We start from the raw sequence: 27,765 nt of genomic DNA, 5'->3' as shown, positions 1-27,765 counted from the left end.
CAAGTCGTATGCGTCCCGTTAATGAAGCTGAGTCAATTATGGTTCTCATTATTTGTGAATCCCAAAACATTTGAACATTTAACAGATTAAATAAAACAAACAAGCTAGTTATATAAGCAGCCTGTGTTTGAATAGATCAGTCTGGTTTTAGTTGTCTTTGGCATGTCTTATGTCTGAAAATGGTAATTCATGCATTTTGCTTTTCTTATTAAGGGTTGTGTGTTGTCAAATTAATTTCGTTAGCGATGTGAACTTTACACTAAAGCAAATTTGCCATTTGGTCTTTTTGAATTAAATTGTCTTTGAAACATAATCAGTGACGCTGTGTTAAGAAACCAACACTGCTGTAGGGGGCGTTGGTGCAACATTTACTCCACATTTGTTTAATGACAGGAAAAGTTATTTAAAAGAAGAAAAAAAAAACAGACACAACTTCAATGAAGGTTGTGAATTGAGCACTCTGAGTGGTTTCCAGCTAGTTTTAAAATATTCACACATTGTTTCCTTAAAAAGTTTGAAACTGGGCCCAATTACCAGTAATCTGTCCCTACTCACAATATAGATGCTTTCCTCAAGGGTGTGGGTGCAGTAAACGGACACAAAGTGGATCTCTGTTCTTCAGGAGGCTCTCTAACACGGGGCCAGGTATTCTGTTTTCTCCCTGAGGCGAGGCAACTCCCAAAACCAGGAAGCCCCACCCAGCACTTGCACTTGAAAGCTGGCATATTTGAAGCACTTAAAGAAATCTGTTTCAATTGCTGCAGACTCCAGTTGCCTCAGTCAGTCCCAAAGTGCAGGTTTTTACTTGAAATGAGCATGTCGTCAGTAAGAAAATCACAGCCATACTGAATTCATTACTGCAGTAGTCACACAAAACCATGGATACAATTTCAATAACTGCAGGCCACAGTTGAGTAAACAGTTGCACTGAAACTTAATTCCTGTTGACTTTTCCTTCATTCTTTGCCAGGGGCACATTCTGATTTGCTGTGCAAAGACAACAGGGGTTACAGCTTTGATTAATGTGGGGCAGAAGAAGAGAAGGAGAACAGTGAAATGTGTTAGATGTGCACTTGACACCAAGAGATTTTTTTTTTCTTCGTCTAAAAGAGATGCATATAAAACTATATTAGTTTTTGATGATAATAAGATTGTTATATTGTATCACCACGCCTTATATGGTACCACCTAAGACATTTGAGTGAAATAATAAATTATTCTCTGAATGACTGGTGTGAATCAGACACCTTAAACCAGGTTGACCCATTTGACTGCATGGGTTGCTTAGAAGAAAGAGCCATGTCTGTGTATTATTCACTTTTTATTGGCCTGTGTTTTTGTAACAGAACAGCTTTTAGCATTCACCAGTTATAAGGGGTCCCAGATAACCACCCCAAATTACTGTCCTATATTCACAACTAATGAAATATTTTAACAGAAAAACTGTCTGCCAGCGTGGAACACCAAGGTCACACACACTGATTCGAACTTTACAAATATGTTTAATGTGCCCCCCCGAATGCAGTAACAGCATGAAGAAATGAATAGGATCTGGTTAACCTCAATGAAATTAAACAATTAAGCACAACAATAATTGGTTTCAGAGTTTCCTTTGTATTGGTACTTTAAGGCAGGTTAGTAACCATTAAAAAGTTTAATAGCCGTTCTCTCCGTAATTACTCTCAGCAGCACCTCTTTCAATTTAGCGTGTGATCACACTTGTACAACAAAAAAACAAAGTAAAAATATACACAGTAATACTAAACTAGACATTCAGGAGTAGCTAATAACATCCAGACGTTGCAAGTTGTAAAATATCAAAACAATGTCCTTTGTATCCAAGCGAAAAAGAAACCCTTGGTAAGCTCCTTGGGTAGAACGAACAATCCACAACAATGTCTCGAATATAATAAAGTGAAAAACAAAAAAACAAAACAGTCCAGCAAACAAAAAAACAAAAAATAGTCCGATCAAAAAACACAATTCATCAGCGTTACTGAAGCCAGTAACCACAAATAAAAGAAAAAAAACCAAGTGGATCTCACCCGATGTTGAACTTGAAATGATGAGCTGAATCACTGTATTTTAAACTGGTAGGTTCAGGCTTTCTGTCATACAATTAAGTACGGCAGGTGACACGCTTATTGTATCACTTCTTTATGTGGGCACGACCACATTTTATTATTGAACCCCATTTGTACACATTTATTTTATATCATAAAGGTTATGTATGTTTTGATGATTTTACTTAGTGACATTCCATCATGACTGCCCACTGATACTGAAATTACTTGGTATTTGCATTGTTGTTCTCAATATGAAAAAAAAAATGTGCAAAAACAAACAGCAATTGGGTTTTATTTTCAAATACGAATGGTTGCCTTTCATGCAGTGTCTTGGGTACGGGGTGGGGGGGGGTGGTTAATGACTCTCATATTGGACATTTAATATTTATTTAACATATAAAAATGTGTATTGTAATTTGACAAACTTCTTCAAAATAGTTGTATTTGTTCACCTGACCATCTTTGTGTAAAGAATATTCTAATGCATTACACTGTACTCGTTATCTTTACATCAACACATGTGCAAAACCTAGACATGACAGCAAGGCTCCTGGCAAAATGAAAGACAGGTTAACCAAACAGAAACATGAACCTCCTAGTCACTACCTATGCTGTAAGACCTAGCTACAGAAACAGTTGGTAGCAAACTTTGCTATGCATCTTTTACGTTTCAGTTTAACAAGTAATTCATGTATTTTATGTACCATTTTCTCACCCTTCTTTCTTTCACTATAACTCATGATGGCATTGAATGAATTGCTGTATGTAGGTTGTGTTTGGTGCTCTAGACACCTGTCTGTTTTGGAGATGATAGTCCCAAAGAAAAGCTCCGGGTGGGGATGTTCAGGTATGCAGTCTGTTATCAGTCATACAGGTACAGCAACACTCCAGCAAATTACCCAGCATGCTGTTCACTCTCACTGTGCAAGGATGGAGTTCGTTTAATTTCTGTGACTATGGACATATCGGCGGTTTGCAGAAAACAGGAAGCTCAGTAGAAGGTTAAGTTTTCTGGTTTATCCAAGGACAGTGGCCTGGTGTAATCTTCAGTATTTTATCTTTGTATATCCGCTTAATCAAAAATTCACACCGACGAAGGCGTTAGCCAAAGCGCTTGATTTTCTTGTAGTACAGTATTATCTCAATATTTTATCTCTACATTTAATTTATAATAGAACTATGTAAATCCATTGTGTTTATTATTTGCAGCTTTGTTTATGTTTTGTGTTTACTTTAGCATTGAAAATGGTTAATTTGGCGCCATATCAACGAGGTTTATATCGTTGAAAGTATTGCCTTTAAGGATTTGCTTTGCAAATAATGAAAACCTAATCAACTTAAAACATTCATTGGTTAATCTATCATGACATTGAGAAGCTATGTAAATATGTAATACTTTAACATGTAACAGGAAACAATGGGCTGGAAAATAAGTTATAAGGCCCAAAGGCTCCATCAGCACTTGCCTACGTAGTTTATCTTGCTCAGTCAAAGTTGATGGCTGTTGTTTGTGTTCTTCCAGTTCTTTTATGACTGGAATATCTATTTACCAACATATTTTCTTACTGTATAAAAAAAGAACATTCAGGCTATATTGAAGTAATGCCATGGTTTACTGGGGACAAAAATGTCATCACATATGTATTTGGGCAGTGAGCACAGTTAATTATCAGTGAGTGAATTAAAAATGCAGTTGATTCCGAATTATGTTTTGTTGTGGTTTTAAACTGCTGAGACTAGTTTTCATGAGGAACTGAAGAATTGCAATTTAAAGAGAAAGGTACGTTTCTGCAATCGCTAGAGATTTGTGGTTGGTGTTTGATTTGTTGTTGTTGATCTTGCAACATTGACCCTAACAATAAAAAAATACAAGACATGTGAAACGTGCAGTGCTTTAATATTGCAACATTGCAGTGACATGTAGGGTATATTCTTCTCTTTGTGAATTATAATTTGTTCACAGATGAGACACACAGATTGTACAGGGTTTTTTTTTCAGAACTGGTACACTCATATCAGTGTTCTTGTAAGAAAAAAAAAGTGCAGTTTTGCAATTGCTTGCATTTATTGACAAATAGTGCTGAGCATGCAGATTTTGAATATTTGTATAATGGAAACCTATAGCACGCCTGATGGAGTGTAGTGTACTTTTGGCAGAGTGGAGATTGCGTGATAAAAAAAAAGGCTACAAGGTTTCTTTAGCAGTGTGTGGGCATAATACTGGTATGTTGAATGAAAGAACAGCTCTCAACATGTTTCGCTGGTCTCCATGCTTATGCTTAATTTTTTCTGAACTTAATTTAATACAAGTTTTTTTTTTTACTGTTCTGATCCACAATTTCAGTACTGGGCATTGTTTAATGAACTTGCCCAGGCATATTACGTAATATAATGTCATGTTAATTTCCACAAGTAAACACAAAATATGTTGCACAACATTTAACATACATTTTATCTGTGAATATTTAAGGAAACAAAAGCTGAAATTTCTTTGCTAAAGTAGTGGTATGCCTTTTTCTGGTTGCTGTCTTTACAGCCTCATTATCGCATATCAAGCTGGCACTGCATGCAGGGCATTCTGGTTATTATTCTAATTTAACACCTGGTATTATTGTGTTCACACTTGCACACTTAAGCCCAGAGCAGTTCACCCTCACACCAGTTTAGAGTAACAGGAGCCAACAGCTAAAAATTCCCAACTTTAATGTTAAAAGTGCATTGAATTCATTATTGCTTTTGAGTATAACCAGCACGAACATGAACACTTTTAATGCTTTCAGTGTAATTTGTTTGGAAATAATAGTACAGTAATTGCAACAGGAAACTGGTTTGAAAATGATATGAGATGTCTTTTAAAGGTAGAACTGATTTGCATTTTTGTGAGATAATGAACAGAGTGCTATTATTTTTGCAGTACAGAATTAAAAATTGTTATAAAAAAAATGCATTTATGTAACGTCAACCCCGTCTATTATTAAAGGACTGTGAAAAACTGATCTTTTTAGACAGGTGATCCTCAAAAATGTATATTAAGGAAATTTACAATGAGAAATATATAAATATATATGTGGTCACTTTAGGTATTGTGGGTCTGTACAGAAATTAAAAAAAAATATGAAGTTTATTTTATTTTATTATTTATTTATTTAGTTAGTTATTTATTTATTTAACACATCTCTGAAATGTCTTTTGCCTTTGAAATGCAGCTAAACCAGCACGTACCACTAAATACCAACATAAATTCTACACTGCCTTTGTTTCTCAAATTGTGTAAGAAAAAAAAGGAGTGGCATAACATTTAACACCTGTCAATTTCTGCAAGGAACTTCTAAACTTAAGTTATGAAGGTCTTTGGAAAATCAGTAAGATTCAAAATGTTTAGTGTTATGATACTGCCCGATATTGCACTAATTGTTTTATTGTTAAAATGATTCCAATTTAAAAGGTTTTATGGAATCCATCTCGGTACAGATTAATTATGTTATCACACAATTTACAACATCTGTCTTTATACTAGGACAGATGACAGTTTTATTGCGGGTTGAATTTGTATCTGATTTGTTTCGTTATTCCAGCAATTGATGTGTGGCCTGATTAATAATACAGGTGGAAATTAAATTTAAAAAGTAGCAGTATCAAAAAATAATAATAAAAAATTGCCTGTGTTCCACAGCTTGTCAGTCAAACTCAGGATGGAAACAAGATGTTTGATTTGTCATTGTATCAAGCCTACGCAGCTATCTTTTAAAAGTATTACTTTTAGCAATGCCTGGATACTCATTGCTTTAGCTTTTTAGAGCTGTTTCCAGAAACAAGAGATCCTAGTTTATTGTAGTAAATTCACGAAGATCTCGGACGTCCTGTCTTCTTTTTAGGGGTTAGGACATTGAAGATAGAAAACACATTGTTGTAACGTATTCATAGCTTAGCTTTCTTATATCACACTTACCCTTTCCACTTTTACAATGGCTTTAAGCCGGCTTAGGTATTAGGATGTCTTTTTTTTTATATATAGTGTAATCCCAGCAATCCGACTTGGAGCTGACCTAAAGTTGGCCTATCCTGAGAGGGAGTAAACCCAAACCGTATCTGAGTCAAGTCGCATACTGTAGAGACACGTTGTGAGCTACACCCTGGGTATCAGTGCCACACAGCCATCGTCTGGGGAGCAGGACACATAATCAGCACTAGCAGCGGTGTTCAAGCAAAGCATGCATTACTGTAGGCACGAGACCAAATGGATCAGAGGCTTTTCAATTTTTTATTTTTCAGTTGTCTTTTCCTGTCAAAATTCATACCGTTTACCATATTCTACGACATGTACTTCCATACTGTATTGGCCCCTGTGTTTACTTAAAACATGCCCTGAATACTTGCATACAATAACAATAACAACACACTACTTAGTTGTGACAATAACGTGTACTCCCATGCACTCACTAAGGTTAAAAAAAAAAAGATCATCTTAATGAAAAAATTAATAAGTAATTCCTCCTTCTACCACAGCCAATATCTTTGACTGTATGCTAACTTTATGTATCGATTTTAATTATAACTTTAAGTAGGTCTTTGGGTATAATAATAAAGTTAGCTGTGGTCAAACTTGTAGGTGTGAACACAGTATTGGTGTTTGGTATAGATAAAACAAGTTTGGTACTTTACAGTATGTTCAGTACCACCTTCAAATGACAGAAAAGCTTAGTCTCCAAGATGTCTCCAAGGGTTTCCCTCATTTATATATATTTTTTTATATAACAGACTTGCACTGTTTAGTGAATATGGGCCACAGTATGTAATGTGTGTATGCTTTTTTTTTTTTTTTGCTTTTCTGCTAGAAATGCTGGTAGCATTAAGTATTATCAGGAAAGGCTGGAAGCGTATTGTCTTGCTTGTCAGGAGCTTCTTTGATTCCCATTATGTGTAAGTATGTAGAGCATGAAGACGGGAACTGTAAACTTTCTCCAGGTGCCTGGAACAGCTGGCTGTGAGTGGCAAGCTTAGAACGTTCTTGTATGTGGTATTTGCAGTATTATGTGGCTTAACTTGAAAGTGTTCTATAGCGAAAGGATATTTGTAAAAGAAAAAAAAAAAAAAAGATATATATATTTAATTTGTTTATATTCAACTGCAATTTTTGTTTATTTAAAATAACGATAGCATGCCATGCACTAGACATGTATGACCCCAACCATTATCCAATCCAATGCCTGTACCAGCCACACAGGGGTGGAAAAACAAGAAGACCCCTGTAACTGAGATGTGTCTCAGGTGGGAGTAATGTGTTGTGTAAATACAATCCCTGACGCTCTGCCATTAGAAAAGCAGCATCTTCCTTTTGCAAGTCATTTTTAGTCACAGGTTAGACTGCAGATCTTCAGACTTTGATAGTGCTGTCAGAAGGCTCTACTGTAGGTTGGCAGGTTTCTCCGCACAGTGTGTGCAGTTAAACCATGTCCTGACCAGCTCATTGGGTGGGCATAAAGTCTCCGCTTACCTAGTTGTCAAGTGAAAAAATAAAAAGACACTATTATAACAAATAAAGATGTGTAGTAATGATAATTACTGGGCATACATTAACTGAGTTTGCAAGCTATTTTATACGTTTTCTACTTCTAAAACTACATTAGGAATGTAAATTAACAAAATTACATTAATTTGGTTTGTATTTTATTTATTTTTCTCTATCAATTATGGCATTTTAGGAGCAGCTGTAATTTTAATATTGGCCAATTTGACCTAATTTATTGAGATAATGTTAAAGATGCACAAATTACTCTTGGGAGAAATTTCAAGCGCATGACTTATACATTTTTAATGAGAGCTCTGCCTTAAAAAAACTTTATAAAATGAATATGCATCAGAAAAGTGTTTTCTACATAGAAAACTTCAGGGTAATTAATATTCATGGGCTGAGCTTGTTAACACCGCCAATGCAAGTGGAGTGTAAATCCAATTAACATATAATGGGCCCAGAGGACGCTGGCAGATAAGGGTTAAACGATCTATTGAAATTGAAACTGGGACCTTCTTCCATTAAAGCACTTATTTGTTTCAATAAAGCTCTGATCCCTGTTTTTGCATACATTTCACAGATGTAGTACTTCTATAGGGAACTCCAGAGGCCAGGTTTAAAGGTATTGATGCTTAGATAGACGTTTAAAAGATAGCAAAGAAAAGGAGGTGGCATCTTGCAAATGCAAAAGCAGTGCACTGAAAGTGGCTTTTATTTCTTATTTATAATCTACATGCACACTCTGGATAGATAATAGATGTCAACGCTCATTCAGTACTTTAATTTCAAAGCAGAGAGGAGACATGGATGACAGAACTGGGAGCTGGAACTCAAAGGTACTAACAACACAAGGAAAAATGCCTGTTTACTGCAAAGCATTTGTTAGCACGCTGTCTTCAGATATTGTTCCCTTAGGAATAGAGAAAAAATGTGCCTTGTGAATATTGCTTAATGTTTTAAAGTGGTACTAAAAGAGTTTGCTGTCTGATAGCATAATGTGGTGGTGAAGGTTATTGAATAGAACCTAGGGAGTTTGTTTCATTTCTTGACTCTGTCACTCCAACAAGGAGTGAACATTGAGAAGTATACTATTTTAACCCCCTGACATACGATGACAGACTTATCTGTGATTTTCAAGAAAAACAGTTTGTAACATGTTGGAACTAGTAATGTTTATATACGTAGGGGTATTGAGAAAATGTTGATAAGTGGCTGTTAGCTCTGACATAATCACTATTAAGTGTGAAAGGTTCTTGGACTGATTGACCTACTAAATCATTTGAAAATCTGCAATGCAAGCTAAAACTGGCTTTTTAAATTTTAAACGTGCAAGAAATCTGTAGTCGCGTGATTTTACTAGTCCCTGTTTCTGTATTCTTGTTACTATTTATTATTCTTGCTTGTTTACTTTGCCAATCATTGCAGGCATTGTATGAGGAAGGCTTTGTTGAAGAGGGATAATGACAGAACTGTGCTGCTATTGAAATTCATTTATTCTAAAGTTTAGAGACCAGTAGGTGTTTTTATTAGCCTTGCTTCGAAGTTTGCACTAATCTGGTTAAGCTGTTTTGGCTTGGCATCAATTTAACTTGAACACCAATAGTGGGAATGCAACCGGGTTACAGCTGTGTGATTATAACACATTAAAAGTTGCATTTGGGAGCTGTTGTCTCCCGTGTCATCAAACATATATAAACACACACAAAGCATGCAAATGGTTTGCCTGCAAGTCTTATTTGACTAACAGTAATCAAATACTGGTTTTGATGGAAAGTTGGTCTAAACTGTTGGGGTATGAAAGATAACAAGCAAAGTGGCTTGGAACATACAGTAATTCTCAGTGAAACACAAAAATAGCTTTATTTGCAGTATATTGGTCCTGGAATCAAGTGGACCAAACTAAAAAAGGAATTTTAATTTCTTTAGCTTTAGATCCTGGGGCTTAAATGTCTGGTTTGTAGTTGAAGTGTAGGTGAATTTTGTCAAATTAAAATTGATGCATTTACAATGGTATATAAGCCATACCAACTGAACTATCACATTCATATTGTAAAGTAGTCCTTTTTTTAACGCAATATCTAACACACTATGAAGTACTCTTTGTTGAACAACATAGCATAAATGTCCAAAATGTTTTGTTAGCATTGTTTTTGTCTAGTTCCTTTTAAAAGGAAATGGGAATACACTTTTATTCTAAAGGGTGTTTTATTTGAGCTATTTACATTAGTTGAGATGGTGTAATAGGTCGGTCTGCAAAGCAGTACATTGTACAGAAAATAAGAGCGCCTTATGCTTGTTTCTGTTACTTTGAACTGAGAACATGTTCTGCATCTTACAAAAGAAACATGAGCCTTGAATATAAGTAACTGTTTTCTGCATTAGGTACTCCCTGGAGGTAGCAGAAAAAAATATCATGGCCCTGCATGAAATGTGAATGTGAAATCTACCAGAAAGAAATATTTATGACCATTTTATGCTTGATTAGACTTGGATGACATCCGTTAGAAGACAGAGACTGGACAAAGAGAGCTGCTTCTGGGCAAATGTTAAGAGTTGTTTAGATGATGCTGGGGCTGAGACGTCCATTTACTGCTAGGCTAAACATAAGAATTGTGTTAGAGCACAGCTGACAAGAATTCACTGTGATGGAGACACTGTAAACATACAAGCTAAACAGTGAAATGCAGCTGCTGATATCCAGTGCATTACAGCTATACGGACAGGTAACTCTACTAACCATTGCCTTCACAGTGCGTATTGCAGAACATAGTCTAAATTAGAAAAGTATAGCATTGCATTAAAAAAAAAAAGGTTATTCCTAATTTTAAGTTTTTTCCAGAAAATAAACTGTGTTTTTAATAGTTTTTGTGTTTCTAATATATGTTGTACCATTGAACAGCACTTGACCAGAGTGATTCCCAGAGCCAATGGGAAAGAATACCCGTCCTGAATAAGCAGATAATACCTTTGATCTCAATACAGTTTGCTGTACAGTATATCATTCAAACATTACTTTCATTTAGTCTTTTCTAAACCACAACATGTCCTGTCCTGTCTTTTCTAGAAGTGGGATTTTTTTTGTTTGTTGGTGTACAGATATATAGATAGATAGTAAGATAATTAGCATCCCATGAATGTATTTTATGTTTTGTATTTATTGCATTTAAAATTACAATACCATATATAATGCGTGCGTGTGTGTGTGTGTGTATACACACACACACACACACACACACACACACATGGTATAGGTTCCAAATTGCAATGCAAACTTTGGCAAGTATTCTTTTTTTTTCCTCATTGTGTACGTTGTGTTACTGTTAACAGGTTCAAGTTACAAATTGAAAAGAAGCTAAACTACAGCTCTTAGTCTGATTTGCTGTGTAGTACAGAAGTACAAAATGGAAAGTATGATTAATTTTTCAATTTCTCTCTGCGGATATCTAATAATTGTGCCCGTAGATAGCCAAAGGCCCTTATTAAACATTTAAATGCAAAAGAAACTTCGAATCAGAAAGATGGTTTTTTGGATTGAATAATGTAAAATATCTGTAGGGCAGCAGAAAAGAAGCAAGTTACTCAAGGTTTATTCTAGAAATATATTTGAAAATGTTTTACGCCATCATGGGTACCTAGCTTAATGCAGTTAATTAAAATGGCCTTATCAGTATGTGCGTCTACATTTATAGTATTTGTTTTGTGATCATTGCATAACCTTGGAGAGAGTTCGTAGATACCTAGATTGTATTTGGTTTTGTAAATGTGTAGATGCAATTTTTACTGCTAGCAATGTTGTATTTTACATTTATATAAATGTAGGTAAATTAAGTTGGAGACATTATTTGCATTGAAATTGAGGACAGTAGTGTATATATATAGCCTGTAGTCTTCAGTTAAGCTGGGAATTGAAAGCCAGGTGGATACAAGCAGTGTTGCGCAAACGCCATTTTAATGTTTCTTGACTTGGTAGATAAGAACGGGTTGCCCTCAGAAAAGGTACAGTGTGGCTTTAAGATACCCAGGCAGTCGGCAGGTTCCACCTGGAGTTATCATTTTCTGTACTGTCTTTATCACTTTGCTCAGTTCCACATAATAACATCTTCATCTGAGATTGCTGTGGCACAGAGGAACTGCATTTGTTGATCAAATTTGGCTGGATAACACTGTGATCTCGTATCCTGAAGTGAAGAGATGTGCCTAGAATACAGGAATGTAAAGCCAGCCTGGTGATTGATTGATTCTGCCTGTCACAGGACAAGATAACTGGATCAGTAAATACTCTGTACACTTCAGCCTCGTCTACACAATCACAAGTGAGGGCATTGCAGCCCTAAAGCACCCTGAGGCATGATGGGAATGTAGAACAAGTAGCTAAGAACTGTGGTCTTTATGCAAGGTATTTTAGGAAACTTGGACGTAGTGTATTTAGAAATAACTTTAGCTTGATAAGAAAATCAGACCTACAGTACAAGGCTTTAATATGCTGGTAACGTTTTATGGATACGTTTCAGGGGATATAATGTGTGATGTCTGTTCAGGTGCGTTATTGGAATGTTTGTATACAGTATAAGAAACTGAAACTCATTTTGACAGTAGCAGGCTCTTAACATGTTTTGTCTTCAAGTATACAATATATAAATAAATATTAAAGACTATGTTTTTGGGGCACTATAAATTATTTATTTCTAAAATGAAAAAGATTTGTGGTAGGTGTGAAAAGCTTGGGGGTTGGGGTATGGATTGCTTAAAAGTGCACAGAAACCCATCTCGCATTACCACTTGCCAGGCAGAAAAAAAATGGGAAAGCTTTTAATCATGACATGGTTAGTATTTTTAATGTAAAAGTGTCAGATAAGTGGTGGAGCTAAGACTGACCAAAATCCTGTTGAGTGTTGTGTTAAATTGAAAAAGGGGCCATGGGGAATTGGGGCCTCCTTGTGCCTGGCTTGATGTAAGATTATCCCTCATGTCTTTCTTCTCTTCTCCCACGGTGCTTGTTGGATGTCTGCTGCTCTGTCTGAGGGCTATCGTCATTGTATGTCTTTTTTTTTTTTTTTTTTTTTAAACAATTCCTAAATATTAATACAAAATAATAATGAAATAAATACATTTAAAAAAGGTCATGGCTCTCAATGATACCTGTGATCATGTGGCTTGCATTCATGGACGGTGGCCCCTGTATAATATTTAAAAAAGGAAAGAAAGAAAGAAAAAATGCATTATTTAGTTTGTAATTTACACAATTTAATAAGAATCTAAACAGCAGAACACCAGTTGTTTTTCACTTTTCTTTGCAGCATTAAAAAATGCAAGGTTACATATTACAGACAAGTCTCAACATATCCGCCCAGTGCATGGCCACTTGAATTAATAAATAGGAGAATTCCTTGGAAATTCTGTGGGGACTGGAAGCTAGGTAGCAGCAGTGTTTGCTATGCCACAGAGTTAATAAAAAAAATCATGGCTGGAGGAGAGTTTACACACAGTAGTCTGTTTGTCCTTTATTTTAACCACCTGAGCTGATGCCAGAAAAGCAATTGTATGCTACATATTTCAAACAGATGTGGAAGAGCAAAACGAGGATCCATACTGAGAAGGAACTAGCTGTTAAAATGTGTTTATCTGGCATTTCTTAATATTGTAATATCTTGTATCTTTTAATTGCGAGTGTAAAATTCTCATTGTCACATGTTAAAAAAGCTATTGTGGTATACCCTGTATTATGTTGGTAATGACACAGAGAATCATCATGTTCAGGAATATTAGATAAACAGGCCTTTAGAAAATAATTATAAACAGCATTTGGACAAGACTGTGTAATCTTGGCTCCAGTCCAACAAATCAAACTGTTTTTCAGCTGACGGTTATGCAGAACTGCTGAAATGCATTCATAAATGTATCAGCCTTTCTTTATAATTCAGCATGCACATTTTCGTTCTGTTGCAATATGGAGTTTATCATTTGATACTCATAGCCTCAAGTATAGCGATTCCTTCCAGGTGCTGTATTGAGTAAGCAGACTGTTCCTTCTTTCATGAAGCTTTTAGCTTGTCTGTGTCGCAGTGAATCAAATATAAGGAGTTAATTGGCTGGAGTGAATCATTAACTCCTCATGTAACATCCGGGTGTGGTTGTGATAATACTGAGGTTAATGAGTTATTAAATATAACTCTATCCATATGGTTATACTGTCTCCACTCGCTTTCCTGCAAAGACAGATTCTTTCTAAATGATGTTAGTCTGTGTTTACTGATATAATACAGAACTGAAATATACAAAGGATGTGGCCAAACAAGCTAATATTAAAAGGGTAATAATAACTAAGGCTCAAAATCCATGTTTGTTCTTTTTGTTTTCACTTGTGTTTTTTTTTTTTTTTTTTGCTTGGTTATTTTTTTAAATATAACACAATATATTAAATGTTGCTGTTGCTTCCTGATACTCAATCTCTTCCTGTGCTGTTTGTCAGATTTACTCCATGAAAAATTAAACATCCTGAAAAAAGCAAGCAACCTTTAAACGAACAGAAAGGGTTTATAAAGACTTGGCTACCACTCCTTTGTGCAGTGATTAGTGGAAGATTATAATTGTTGCTCTGCTGCTATATTAACATATTATTCTGTATTAGTACTGTATTCTGCTTGTAAATTATCGAAATGGTTCACCTCCATAAAATATAGGCAAATATTTAATGCTATTCAAGTATCATATAGTTTCCAATTTGGTCCATATTTTGAATATATACGTCATTCAGCTTTTTGGTTAGATATAACAAGGTTGTTCTTTTCAGCTATCATTCAATTCCAAATGTAGTTTTCACTATTAAATACAAATAAAATGAAAAATGTAAAGATTAACAGCAAAGTCAAGATGATACAGCAGTTGTATTTCTGTCAGTATGTCAATAAAAAGGCCAAAATAAATAGGTTTATATGGTTTTGTCTGAGTTTAATTAAGATGTGTCTATTTCCGAAACGGCAGCCTTGCACTACAGAAAGTAAGGATTGCAACATAAGCTGCTATTATGATTTGAGCAATTAAAAGTACCGAGAGTTAATTGTTTTAATGAAGTTGTACATCATTAAAAGGCTAGGCATCGCAACAGGTATAGGGAAAGAAGTGTTGAAGTAGAGGGAAACAATTTAAACTACTGTATAAAAATTAAAAGTGCACTGTGACTGAGAGGTTATTTTACTTTGCTTTTTCTTATGTACATCTGTTAGTTTTGTTAGGGTTGAGACATTGCCATGTGTAGGCCTTGGCTTAAGTTGAAGAATAAATATTTAGTAAACAAGCTACATCCCAGTACAAAAATACACTTTTTCTGTAGTAACCTGTGTTTATGCCTATATATGATTCCTGTGAAAACTGTAATGAAGAAATATTGGATCCTGAAATGTACAGTATGTGCTTAAAAAGGTAGTATCTGCCTGCAGCTGAGTGTTGCATCATGTACCTTGTGGTGAACAAAGTGTTGGCCAATTTCCTGAAAAAAAGTGTAACATTTGATCTAAATCTGGCTCAAAATGCTCTATCATCCTAAACATCTGTTATCCGTGCATATCTATATTTTTGCAATTGGCTGCTTGTTTTTTTTTTTCTTTCACAATCAGTTCTTGTGATGATTTACAGTTTTATTTGAATTTGTCTGTTGGTTCCAATTTGTTTCATTTGGTGTTTATTTTTGTTTTCATGCCTTGTACATCTAAAATGTAAATTATTCGAATAAGGTTAATCTGAGGTAAACCTTCATTTTTCATGCAAATAAAAAGGAAGTCCGTTCAGCACAGAGCACTTTAACACTTCTGTATTCAATCATATCATGTACCATTTCAAATATTATTTAATACTTAGCATAATTGCTTTAATGGGATATGGTAGAATTCAGGGGGGAATTGTTAAAAAAAAAAAAAAAAAAAAAAAAGGCAGACGGAACTAACTAAAACAATAGGGTTTAGATTATAATGGCTCTTAATTTTAAAGAATACATTTGAAGTTTTGCTTTCTTTTCTTTGGTTTTTTTTAGGTGGGGGTGTTTATTGATAATATATATATATATATATATATATATATATATATATATATATATATATATATATATATATATACACAAAGTACAAAACATAAGGCTATTTAACTTTAACCTGTTCTTTCACTGTAAAACACAATCTCATAAAATTAAAAAAAAATCTAACAATCACAATACCCAGGACGACAAGGAAAGTCTGTTTTAAGCAAAAAAACTAATATACTTTCATGAACTTGACTTTTTCACTTGAAAGAACCAGGGGATTCAGTGTTGATTTCTTAATGGAGCAATTGACGATACTTGTTTGACACGGTAGTAGAGATGTTATTTTCTCTTCATTTCTCTTCTGGACCCAAATATTTTCTGAAGTAAGATTTCTTGGAAATAGGCTTGGGTATGTGAACTGTATGGAGAGATGAAAGTGAGTGAATCCAGGGTAGCAAGGGACATAAATCTCCCAGTAAAACTGTATAAAGGTACCTTGCCTGTGTTAAATTTGTCGCTTGCTATATTCCTAAAATATAAATCATAAACATCAGGGGGGACGTTTTAAAACATTAAAAGGAAAATCAATACAAAAGACGCTTTGAAAACATGACTCGTTTTACATTTCTTTTTTTATATCTAATTAGCCAAAAAAATCAATTTACGCTGCATCCTATTAACTAGGTGATTATTGGTAATAAATACTGTCTCTTCTTTTTTTTTTCTTATTATTATTGAGGCAGTTTTCTTGCACAGTTAATGGGGGTAATTTGACTTGGTTGAGGGATCACAGTTCTAAAGAATTAATGCAGCAATTCAAAGATTTAAAGAGATCTAAGATTCTTCACCAGTCCTGTGCTGAGAGATGTGCTTCTATCACATAGCAGCTAATGGGCTTGAACAACGGTCTGTCATTTACTGTTACCTCAGTGAAAAACAGGCATGCCCTTGATTCCTGCAGTGCTGGTTGCTTAGTGCAGTTTTGTTATACCTGCATTATAATGAGATTCCAGAAATATATATGTTGCTTGGGATTCATGCATGTGAATGGAATGTTTAACTTGTTTGGATGTGTATAGTAAATTAAAAAAACAATGCCTAATTACTGAAAGACATAATAATGAGTAGTAGTGTTAATAATGTTAGAGATACGACTGATGATATTGAGAGGATTCTGCAAAGGTTATGAGAACGTTAATAGTAAAAGAAAAGGTCCCAGGGTTTTCAGACTTGGTGATCCAGTGGTTAAAGAAAAGGGCTTGATACTAGGAGGTCCCTGGTTCTAATCCCTGCTCAGCCACTGTGTAACTGTGTGTGACCCTCAGCAAGTCACTTAACCTCCTTGTGCTCGCTTTGAATAAAAGCATCTGCTAAATGACTAATTAATAATAATAATAATAATAATTATTATTATTATTATAATAATAATAATAATAATAATAATAATAATAATAATAATAATAATAATAATAAAATACATTTTACAAAGTAGAGAGGGGCTTGCCTTTCTGAAATAATGACTTTTACCCTTTGCTAATGAAATGGGACAGTCATCTGAGAAACAATGTGTACAATATTGTCAATTGAGAGGAAAGGTATAATTATTTTCCATCTGGACGAGTAGCGGAATGACATTTATGTGCCACAGTGAGGTCACGCAAGGGTGGAACCCCAAACAACTCGTCTTGTTATCCAGTAGACAAATCTCTTCTGTCCTGTTAGTATGTTCATATTTCCAAAACAACTAACTTCTAACAAACTACTTTGAAAGTTATTTGGGGACTCTTTAAAGGTCATTCATACATTGGAAAGAGTAAGTTACATGTAGGTATTTTAATGGAAGATAAAATCAACGGTAATACCTGATTTCTACCGTATGAGAAGCATAGACCTTGTTGTCATTATGAAGTCCTCACTTGTCTTTTCCCCAAATATCTTTTTACTTCGACAGAAGCTTTGGTGTAACTGTGCCCCCACAATTGAGACAACTTTTTATTCAGCATTAATTCATACTCTTCATTGACATCCTGATTGAACAATTACTTAGATCAGGGGTTCCCAAACTTTTTTTTTACTTTATATATACAGTCAATATATATATATATACAGTCAACCGAGTTAACCATGGGTGCACATGAGCCGTGGCATTAACATGCATATAAGTAACAGAACTCACACGTTTACAGTATTTACAAGTTTGTTTTTAGTTAAATGTCCTTATGAAAACAGTTGAAAGAACTACAGTGAATGAATCAATTACAGTCCTTCCTCTTTAGTAAACATGTAATGAAGAGTCGGATGAACAGGCGGGTCTCGATTCGCATGAACTTTATTCCATGGTTTATTAGTTAACATTGATGTTTATTACTATTCTCCTGCACTAATCTACCACTCTGCTGCTGCTGTTCTCGTCGTGTCCATCCACACAAAGTCTGTCTAATTCTTTCAGTTCTTGACCTTACTTCCTTTGTGCTACTGGTTACGCTGTATCATTTAAAGGGGGTAGCAGTACAATTCAGGATACTACACTCAGTACAACTCGTACAGTTCAATTGAAATAAGAATGAATAAAATCACTACAGAGTTATCTTTACGAAAACAATCCAACCACAAACTGTGCACAAACTGTTGACTATACTTTTAGGTATTGGCTTGCACTGTCTAATTTGACGACTTAAATAGCAAAAGGTAATTCTGTATAATGTACATTTGTTAACTCCGTGAACAAAAACGATAATAAACAACTTACAGTTTCACACAGAAATCAAGCATTGTCGATTGTTTCACATGCAGAAACATGAGCTTTGAAAGTTCTGCTGATAAGCTTGTTATCCCGAATCACCTGAGCTTTACAGCCAGTTGAACGAGAACTCATTTTTCGCTTCTGACTCATTGTGCAGTGCACTGATACTGTAACCAGCTGCGCCTGGTAGTTGCGAAGGAATGAATGTACGATCCGTTTCCAGTCAGAGTTCAGTCACTTGAAATGACAGTGTTGAGTTATCCACTAGTCTTTTTAATAGTTTTATCCCTTTCTGTCGAATTACGAGTAAAGCATGGTGTTGAATAAAAAAAAAATGAGGCAGGATTCATATATTTTATATGGAGAAAATTCAGGAACAAGACTGTGTGTCGAACTAAGCAAAAGTGTTGAGTTATCCACCAGTTGAGTTATATATATATATATATATATATATATATATATATATATATATATATATATATATATAAAATCCATAGACAGTCGTTGCTCCCATGGCCCACTCAGGACTGCGGAAGGTGGGCCAAGGCCCAGAGTTTGGGAATCCATACCTTAGATTGCTTGCACATGAATGGCGCTGTATAAACTAACATAAAATGATATTATGCTTTAGTGCAGGGTGTACATAAAACTAATATATATATATATATATATATATATATATATATATATATATATATACACTACCGGTCAATTTTTCTAGTTTTTATTGAAATTTACGCAGTTTAATGTCTCAATGTACTCTGAAATTAAAGCATAGAACAAATAAACAATTGGAGATAAAAAAGAAATCATGGAATCGTTTTGTTTAACAAAATTTAATCTAAATTTTTGACTCATCAAAGTAGCCACCTTTTGCAGATATAACAGCCGAACACACTCGTGGCATTCTTTCTACAATGGAAATCAAATATTGTTCGGAAAGTTCTTCCCAACACTGTTGCAGAAGTTCCCACAAATGTGTTGCACTTGTAGGTTGCTTTGCTTTCACCCTTCTGTCCAGTTCATCCCAAACCAGCTCGATGGGGTTTAAGTCTGGAGACTGTGCTGGCCATTCCATGATTTGAAGCCTACCGTCTTGTTCTTTTCTTCTAAGGTAGTTCTGACATAGCCTGGAGGTATGTTTTGGGTCATTATCTTGCTGTAGGATGAACCCCTGACCAACTAGGCGTATACCAGAGGGTATTGCATGGCGCTGCAAAATGCTGTGGTAGCAGTTTTGGTTCAGGGTGCCACTCACTCTGTGCAAGTCGCCGACTCTGGATCCAGCAAAAGAGCCCCAGACCATCACGCTTCCTCCTCCATGTTTGACAGTTGGTGTCACACACCGAGGAACCATCCTTTCGCCTACTCGACGGCGTACAAAAACCCTGCGTGATGAACCGAAAATTTTAAATTTTGATTCATCGGTCCATAAGACCATCTTCCAGTCTTCAGTAGTCCACTGGCAGTGCTTCATGGCCCAGGCAAGCCTCGTTTTCTTATTTTGCCATCTTAGCAATGGCTTTCTTACTGCCACTCGACCTGTCAAACCTGCAGCTCGAAGTCTTCTCTTCACAGTTGAAACTGAGACTTGCTTACTTCGACCAGTGTTGTCCTGGGAGCCGCCTATCACGCAAGCTGTTGACTCTCAAACTTGTCTTCTGATTCTGTTGTGGCTTTGGGTCTGCCAGACCTCTTCCTGTCAGAGTTTCCTCCAGTTTCCAAGTGCCTTTTGATGGTGTAGGAAACTGTACTCACTGACACCTTGGCTTTCTTTGCAATTTCTCTAAAGGAAAGACCTACACTTTTAAGGGTTATAATGGTCTGTCTGTCTTCCTTTGTTAATTGCCTTTTTCTGTCCAAATGATGCTTAAGAGGGTGTAGTAACACAGTCTGTTCCAACACTGCTTTTATACAGACAGAGGGTTTGTAAGTAATCAACAAAAGTTGGGACACCTGTAGGAATTGTTAGCATCAACTTTCAAGGCTTAATTTACTGCCATTGCTGCAGAACAGCTGTAAGTTGTTAACCCATTACTTGTTCCCTGAAAAAGGCCTTTTAGTATAACTCTGAAATGTACATTATTTTTCAGTTTTTGGTAACCTCTGGCAGTTTACCGCTTACCTTTGTACCATTTCAGGTTATTCACTGGACTTGAACTGCTTAAATTTCAATAAAAACCGGAAAAATGGGGGTGTTCTAAAACTTTTGACCGGTAGAGTGTGTATATATATATATATATATATATATATATATATATATATAAATATCTCTCAGACTTGATCCAATATAGAATTGGATCGGAGCATAATGTTCAGACCCAGTGTTGTGATGATTCCAGTTTATAACAAAAGCAATCTGATGCAGTTTTTCAATCATGTTGAATTACATTATCTCACTTGGATTTACTTCTCTCAGGGAGCTCACAGTTCACTGCAAGACATGCTATACCTATATTGCAACTCAAAATTGAGAAATTTCTAATCAGGTTTTCAAAGATCAGCCAGAATATTCACTTTCTAAAAGTAGCATACATTGCAGTAATAACTTTGTTACCAATGTGGACATCACTGTTTGTTTTTCAACAGTAACACTTTATGTGTTGAAACTGAACAAACATGGGAAACCATTTTATAAATTACGGATATAAGTTAATAGTAGTTTAAACGTAAAACATGTATACTCAACATTTTCTTTTAAAAAATATCACATTAGTGAAAAAAATCAATCACTTTTTTTTTATTTTTTTATACATATTGATGGCAAATGCCTTCTACAGATGTCTGTCATTTATAACACAAAACCGTCTCTTGTATCACCAGGTACAGAAAAATAAAAAGACTTAGTGATATTTCTTTAATACTTCTGTCTACTATGCCCTCTCTACTCATGAGTTTTGAGATTTTCTTTTCTAGCTGTAATCATATCAAACTGAGCAGCATCTCTATCTCTTTTTGTAAGACCTATACCAAGACAGGTACAAATAAAGCCTAAAACTCATATTTTGTTCCAGATAGACTCAATAATTTCCAAATGTGGCAAATGTCAGGATTTATTAGTAACATCCTCATTAGTGAAATAAAAACATTTTTCTGCCTATAGATAGATAGATATATACATATATAACTTACATTTAGATTTACTGTCACATGAAAAACATTAAATCTGGACCCCCTCCCCCATTTTCTTTTCTGCAGATTGGTTTTAGCAAGTCTCTGCATAATGTTTAGTCAGGGAAGAATGGTAAAAGCAGTTGCTGATAGACTTAGCAGTGGAGTGGATTAAATAAGCATCAGCCTACTAGAGCTGATTACAAGAATATGAAAATGCAGTATCTTAATGGTACATATTTCCCTGTGCTAGTGCAGTTGCCTTTCATTTTGCAGCTAATATGTCTATTCTTATGAGTCATTTACTTCTTTAATTACCTTTTGCAGCGGACGCACAATGGTGTATTAATGTGAATGATTTTTACTGCCAGTTTATCATACAATGCCTGTGAAGTTGAAAGGCGTAATTGACTTGGAAGAGCAGCTCATGAGGGAAACAATATTTAGTTGTCAGTTTTCCTTGTACTCCTGGATGGTGTTTATGAGTTTACACCACACTAAAGGAGTAATAAACACAATTCTCATTCAATAACCGGGAAAAGGTAGTGCCTAAAATTCCTTTGTGGTAAAGAGATTTATTGAATCGAGATAGAAAATGTTTTTTTATTTATTTTTTTTATTTTACGATCAGACAAGACTGGCTTTGTGTGTGTGTAAGCACCAGTAGAGCTTTTAAGACGATAATACCTCTATGCAAAAACCACCCATGAGAAATCTGTGCATGTTTGTCAGCAGGAAGCGCAAAGGCCTGATTTTTAAAATCTGAGATAACAAATTGAGGGAGGTCAGAATGTTTTATTTAGTGGCAAAATATCATACAAGATGAACCGATTTACTCTTACCTGCTAAATCAGTTGAAAGTGTCGAACACAAAATGTAAAACACAGATTATATTATTCATTAAAAGGTGTTTTTCCTTTGACTTTTTAACTGGCAATCCTTTTTTTAAGCAAAAATGAATTCTTGTAATTTGTTTATATAATGTGCTACTGTTTACACAGTACCGTGCAACACTGCAGGGATTGAAAATGTTATATGCAATATCATCATAGGCATGGATGAAACAGAATTACATTTCTACCTTAGTACAAAAAATAACTTGCATGTAAAGCATTTGTGTGGTGTATCTTTGTTGCCTGGGTCTCACAAAATCAAGTTGTTGGGTCACCATTGGCAACCAAAAAAAGGCTTTCGGTGACCTGAACTTTTTTGTAGTATCCACTGGAGGGCATTGGAGCTTCAGACTGATATATCAAAGGCCGTTCCTTTGGTACAGTAATAGCTTAGCAATAAAACCCCTAGCGGGGACTAAAGAAATAGCGCAAAACACAAACAACCTAGTGGTGACTATATTGAAGTGGTCTGGATGGCATCAGTGTTTGATCTGCACATGAGGAAATTGCAGCGGGGCCAATTGGAAGCACAGCTTTTCTGTTAAACACGTTTCTATATTTCAAGGACAAGGAGATTTGTATACCCTCAGCATTTTAACATCCTAACTTGAAGAAGGCAAAACTGCAGTGTTTTCTTAGCGCAGCAGTTATTTTATGATTTTAAAGTTCTAATTGTATCACTGTAGTGTAAACTATTTGCTCCTTATGGCATGTGGAGAGTTCATACATTGGCAGTTTTGTGTGGTTGTTTGCAGTCCGGGCTTCTGCTGCATAATGCAAGTTTTCTTGCCATCTGTTGTTAAGCTGGTGGTGAGCAAGGCCAGAATATCCAAACAAAGTGGTGGCCTGCTGTAAAGTGAACCTGTCAGTTTAGCATAGCTGAGCTGACCTCTCCAATGTGCAGGGCAGCCTCTGGTACCAGGCACTGGCAGCATTTCTAGTCTGGAAGGGAACCACAGAGGGGTGGACCATGTTTACTCTTTTCACTCCCACAGTCTCACACCATTAAATCTTCTAGGCTGGAAATAATCTCCAATTCACAGTACTTGTTTTAAACTTTTTTTTTTTTTTTAATTAAAGCACAACTTTTAAAACCTTTTGATAAAAGGGCATGATACTTACTACCTACAACTGTGAGTATATACAAAGTGAGTTTGTTTTTATTCAGCTGTATCTAGTATAATTGCATGCTGAGTTTTATATTGTTTAAATATGGCTATTTGAAATGTTTAGTGTTGCCATAAATATTAATAGATTTGTTGAAAAGTGTTGCAGACGAATGGGATGTAATGGTTTGAAGTGGATATAAAACACTGATTTATTTATGTATTCTACATGAATTAATTTGGAAATCTAAACATCAGTTAGAGAGCATTTAGTAGATGGGCTGTAATGTTTTAGATTTGAACATGGGTGTTTTTTTTTCCCCTGTGGAGAGGCTTATTTGAAATGGCAATAATTATGTACTTAATAGTGAAAACTTACCTTTCTATTTTGCATTTCAGATAAATGTCCATAATGCAATTGACTATCCTTAGTACTTAGTCACTTACATTATAATTAGGAAATCCAAAATTGAGTATGGTTTTAAGTACCCGAAAGATTTGCACATAAAAAAAAGTAAAAAAATGACTTCATATAGTGTTTTAAGCCATAACAGAGCTACATAACCCTGATGGCGGCAAACTGTATGGTATTAAAATATACATTATAAAAAAAGATAGATTACATACTAGGCATCTTATTTGAAGTTGAAATGCATGCAGGATAGAGTTTCTGGTATAAATGTCAGATGAGTTAAGATGTGTGCTCACTTAGAAAGTCAACCAGATAACCTTGACATTTAGGACATTCCCATTCAGACTGCAAAATGGAATTTTATTTTTTTTAAAAAGAGGACTACATTAAGAGGTAACCTATTAGCAGTGTTGTTGCCGTCTGTCTGAAAGCCCAGGTCTCCTGTCTATTAAACTCAAACCACTGTGTAAACACTCCTGTGTTGTTCCTGGTCTCCACAATGGCCAAGGGGATTGAGTTTCACCTGCCTGCACATCTTCATGCAATTAGAGCAATTAGTTTGAAGCCATTTCACATTCAAGGTCTTCTATGGCATTCAAGTCCAGGACATCACTGAATAGAAGAGAATATAGAATGGCCTTGTGTGACAGACCTGAACAAATTAACAGGCCTTCATTTTTTTAAAGAAATTGCCATTTCCGCAGTGGTTGATATCAGAGAGCCTCTTAAGAGTTTGAATACATGCTTTTTCTTTACCACTGATGTTTCAGGACACTTTCACAGAAATGTACGAGTAACCTCTTTCTCAGCAGTTTAAACCCCATTAAGTTCTCTTTACAGTTGTCCACTGAATATTCAGGGTTATTGTATTTAATATAAAATGAATAGAAAAACCCTACCGTAGCGGTGTTGTGCCAACACGTGAAGTCAGGGCAGCAGTTACACAACGTAACAATTCTGTAAAGGTGCTTAAATTGTTCTGGAAGGGTATATAAACATTCCTCAATTACTGCTGCCACTTTTTTCCTGTGGAAATTGAGGGTGGGAATCTGCAGCAGTCTGTTCTCCAGAATGGTTATCATCTGAAACCGACTTCTAACAGGAAGATGTAGCTTATATATATATATATATATATATATATATATATATATATATATATATATATATATATATATATATATATATATATTTGTAAGTGTTGTTACATATTGCAAGTGCTAAAAAAAAAAAGAAATAGTTCAGCCCTGTACATCATTGGTGAGGTAAGTCAACAGTAAATAGTTTATTAGTTAAAACACTACAGAAATCATTTGAATGTTAAACATATTTCAAATGTTAAAGACTTCCAAAGAACTCCAAATGTAGGCTCTTTGTTAGTGAAATGATAGACGTTATCCTAGAATCCCATAGGGTGTTCTTAATCAGAAATACCTGCAGGCTACATTACTGTGCATGAAAATCTCCTGCTCTTTACCCTTTCTCTTATTTATTAACCCCTGTACAGCAAACAACTTGTACATTGAATTCTAGACAATTCCATTTCTTAAATCTCTGACATTTTCAATTAACAGTTGAAATTGCATTGATTCATATGTATTATGATGTCTTTTTATATCAGAATAAATCAGTGTGTTTAATGTTAAATGTAGAATAGCGTTTTTTAAACTTGAAAAGACAATCCTTCAGTTACAATATACTGTAGCGTTCCTGCCTTTAGCGTTGAATGCTTCTATTCTCTTGTAGCCGAGTCATCTGTTTCTATTATCTGTCTTTTGAACTGTTTTTGTATCTGATCAGTTCCACCTAATATGTCTCTTGATTTGTGCTATTGTAGTACTCAGACAACATGCTGTTCTACTCATTTTTGTAAGCTGTAGATGCTCTTGCCTGTCATACCCTGGCAGTTTATCTCCTGGAGTCTGGGTTTGCTTTTCGACTTGTATGTCTATCAAGCCACTGTAGCTTTGAATGCAAGATCAAAAGAAGATGAATTCCAGAGAAAAAATCCTTGTATGAAGAAAAGAGTGGGTGCTATGTAAACATCCCAGTGACAGCTCACAATGAGTTATTTTAGCACAGCATTAGCACCCACAATGATAGACAGCCAGCGACTTTGTGCTAAACAACAAATCAGTCTCTCAGTCCCAGCAGCATGTTGCCACAACAACAATACGTCGTCTCACAGAACTTTCATTGAATATGGCCTGGTTATATTATTTCAAATTACCATTATCTATATAATCGATGGGCTTATTCTTGTTGGATTGAAACACAACATGTCTTCCACCCCTGTTAAACATTGTTAAAATGCATGGATTGGGGATAGGTTTGTTGTCTCCTGGGAAATGGCTTAGGCTTGCCCTCTGGTAATTAGCTGCAATATTTTATTTTTCAGGATAGTGAACTCGGCGACTTTGTTGCTGCAGCATTGAGGGGTAATAAATAATGTCCTTTTCACTGTACCAGCAGATGTATGCGAGTAGGAAGGCAGGCCTCCTGTAGTTGACTACAAAGGGCAGTGTTCCAGTACATTTTCAATTGAGTGTGTGCTTCAGCTATACAATACTTCCTGTTTATTCAAACATCTTTTTACCATTCTTCAACCTCCACTTCACAGAAACAGCCAGAACACGGCTACAGCACGGCAGCAGAGGTTTAGAGGCAACAGCGCCTGGTAAAGCCCTCACTCACTTTATTTTTTTGTTGTCCAGTCAGGCACAGGTTCAGATTCATGTTCAGCTATACGATAGCAGTGATTTGTGGAAGTACTTCCTTAGTTTTTGCTAAACCAATTTAGCTTCTCTATCTGTCAATATATTTAGTTATGTGTAAAAGCAGGCTATAGACCATCTGATGTATTGGAAAGTTCTATTTCTCAGTTCGGCTGTAGGATTATTTGTGAAATAATTCAATGTGTTTGCTCTTAAATTAAGATACACATATATATATATATATATATATATATATATATATATATATATATATATATATATATATATATATATATATATATATTTATTTGTATTATAAATAGGACCCATTTTAAATATTAGACTTTATATTTTCTATAATTAGGTGAAGTTTTGGGTTGTCTGGAAGGCCTGAATTCTTTAATTTCTTGGTTGTATGTAGGTGTAGAAAACTCATATTGTCCAGTAGTGACAACCACATAAAATAGCCCCTTTTACAGGCTGTGCTGTGGGATTTTCCCCTTCAGTGTTCTTTTTCTAATTTTAATAGTTTCATTTCGAAGACGTAAAACTGGCAGATTTTTATCTGTCTTTACAATTACTATTTATTTTCATAACTTAAGGTGCCTTTCACAACTTGACTGCTTTTAAGTAGGTCATTACAAAACAAGTTTGAAAATGAAATGGCCGATGTCCAGGTGAAATATTTAAAATAAAGCATTTGGTGGAAATAGGGTAACAAGTACCAATGACATATTTGCACATACACATTCAGACAGTAGCCCATCTGTAGTATAAAAGGGACTTGTTTGTTTTTAAAAATCCATTATGAACCTTGCATTAAGATTTAGTTTCATCTGTTTGGTTGAACCCTTTAATCATGAATCCCTGGTGGTTGGAGTGTGATAATAATTTCTTGATATTATTGTAGTTTTGTAGTTGGTGGCTACTGATACTTCCCACCTAAAAGAATCCGCTACTTTTAGAGCATGGATACCAGTAAAATATTGTTTTTCTTTCCTCTTTGGTTTTGCATGTCAACAGGTTTGATGGTAACTGGCAGCTCCTCAGTAATGAAAAAAAGAACCTCCATTGTATAACAATGTTTGTATCTGTCTCGGACTATTTGTTTAATAGTGGGAGGCATCACATGTGCAACATGGAAAGAATGACTCGTTATTTACTCAGATGTTGTACTGGTGTAGGTGTGAGCTTTGT

At 35.2% G+C, this 27,765-nt stretch overlaps 1 protein-coding gene across 11 annotated transcripts in view; it reads left to right on the top strand.

Moving 5' to 3' along the window:
- LOC117411997 (forkhead box protein P1-like) overlaps positions 1-27,765 on the top strand; it is a 165,780-nt gene that overhangs the window by 78,600 nt on the left and 59,415 nt on the right. The window lies entirely within an intron of this gene.

This window comes from Acipenser ruthenus, chromosome 16 (assembly GCF_902713425.1).
Source record: "Acipenser ruthenus chromosome 16, fAciRut3.2 maternal haplotype, whole genome shotgun sequence".
Classification (NCBI taxonomy): domain Eukaryota; kingdom Metazoa; phylum Chordata; class Actinopteri; order Acipenseriformes; family Acipenseridae; genus Acipenser; species Acipenser ruthenus.
Note: the sequence above shows the minus strand (reverse complement) of the source record. Positions and strands in the feature narration are given on the sequence as shown.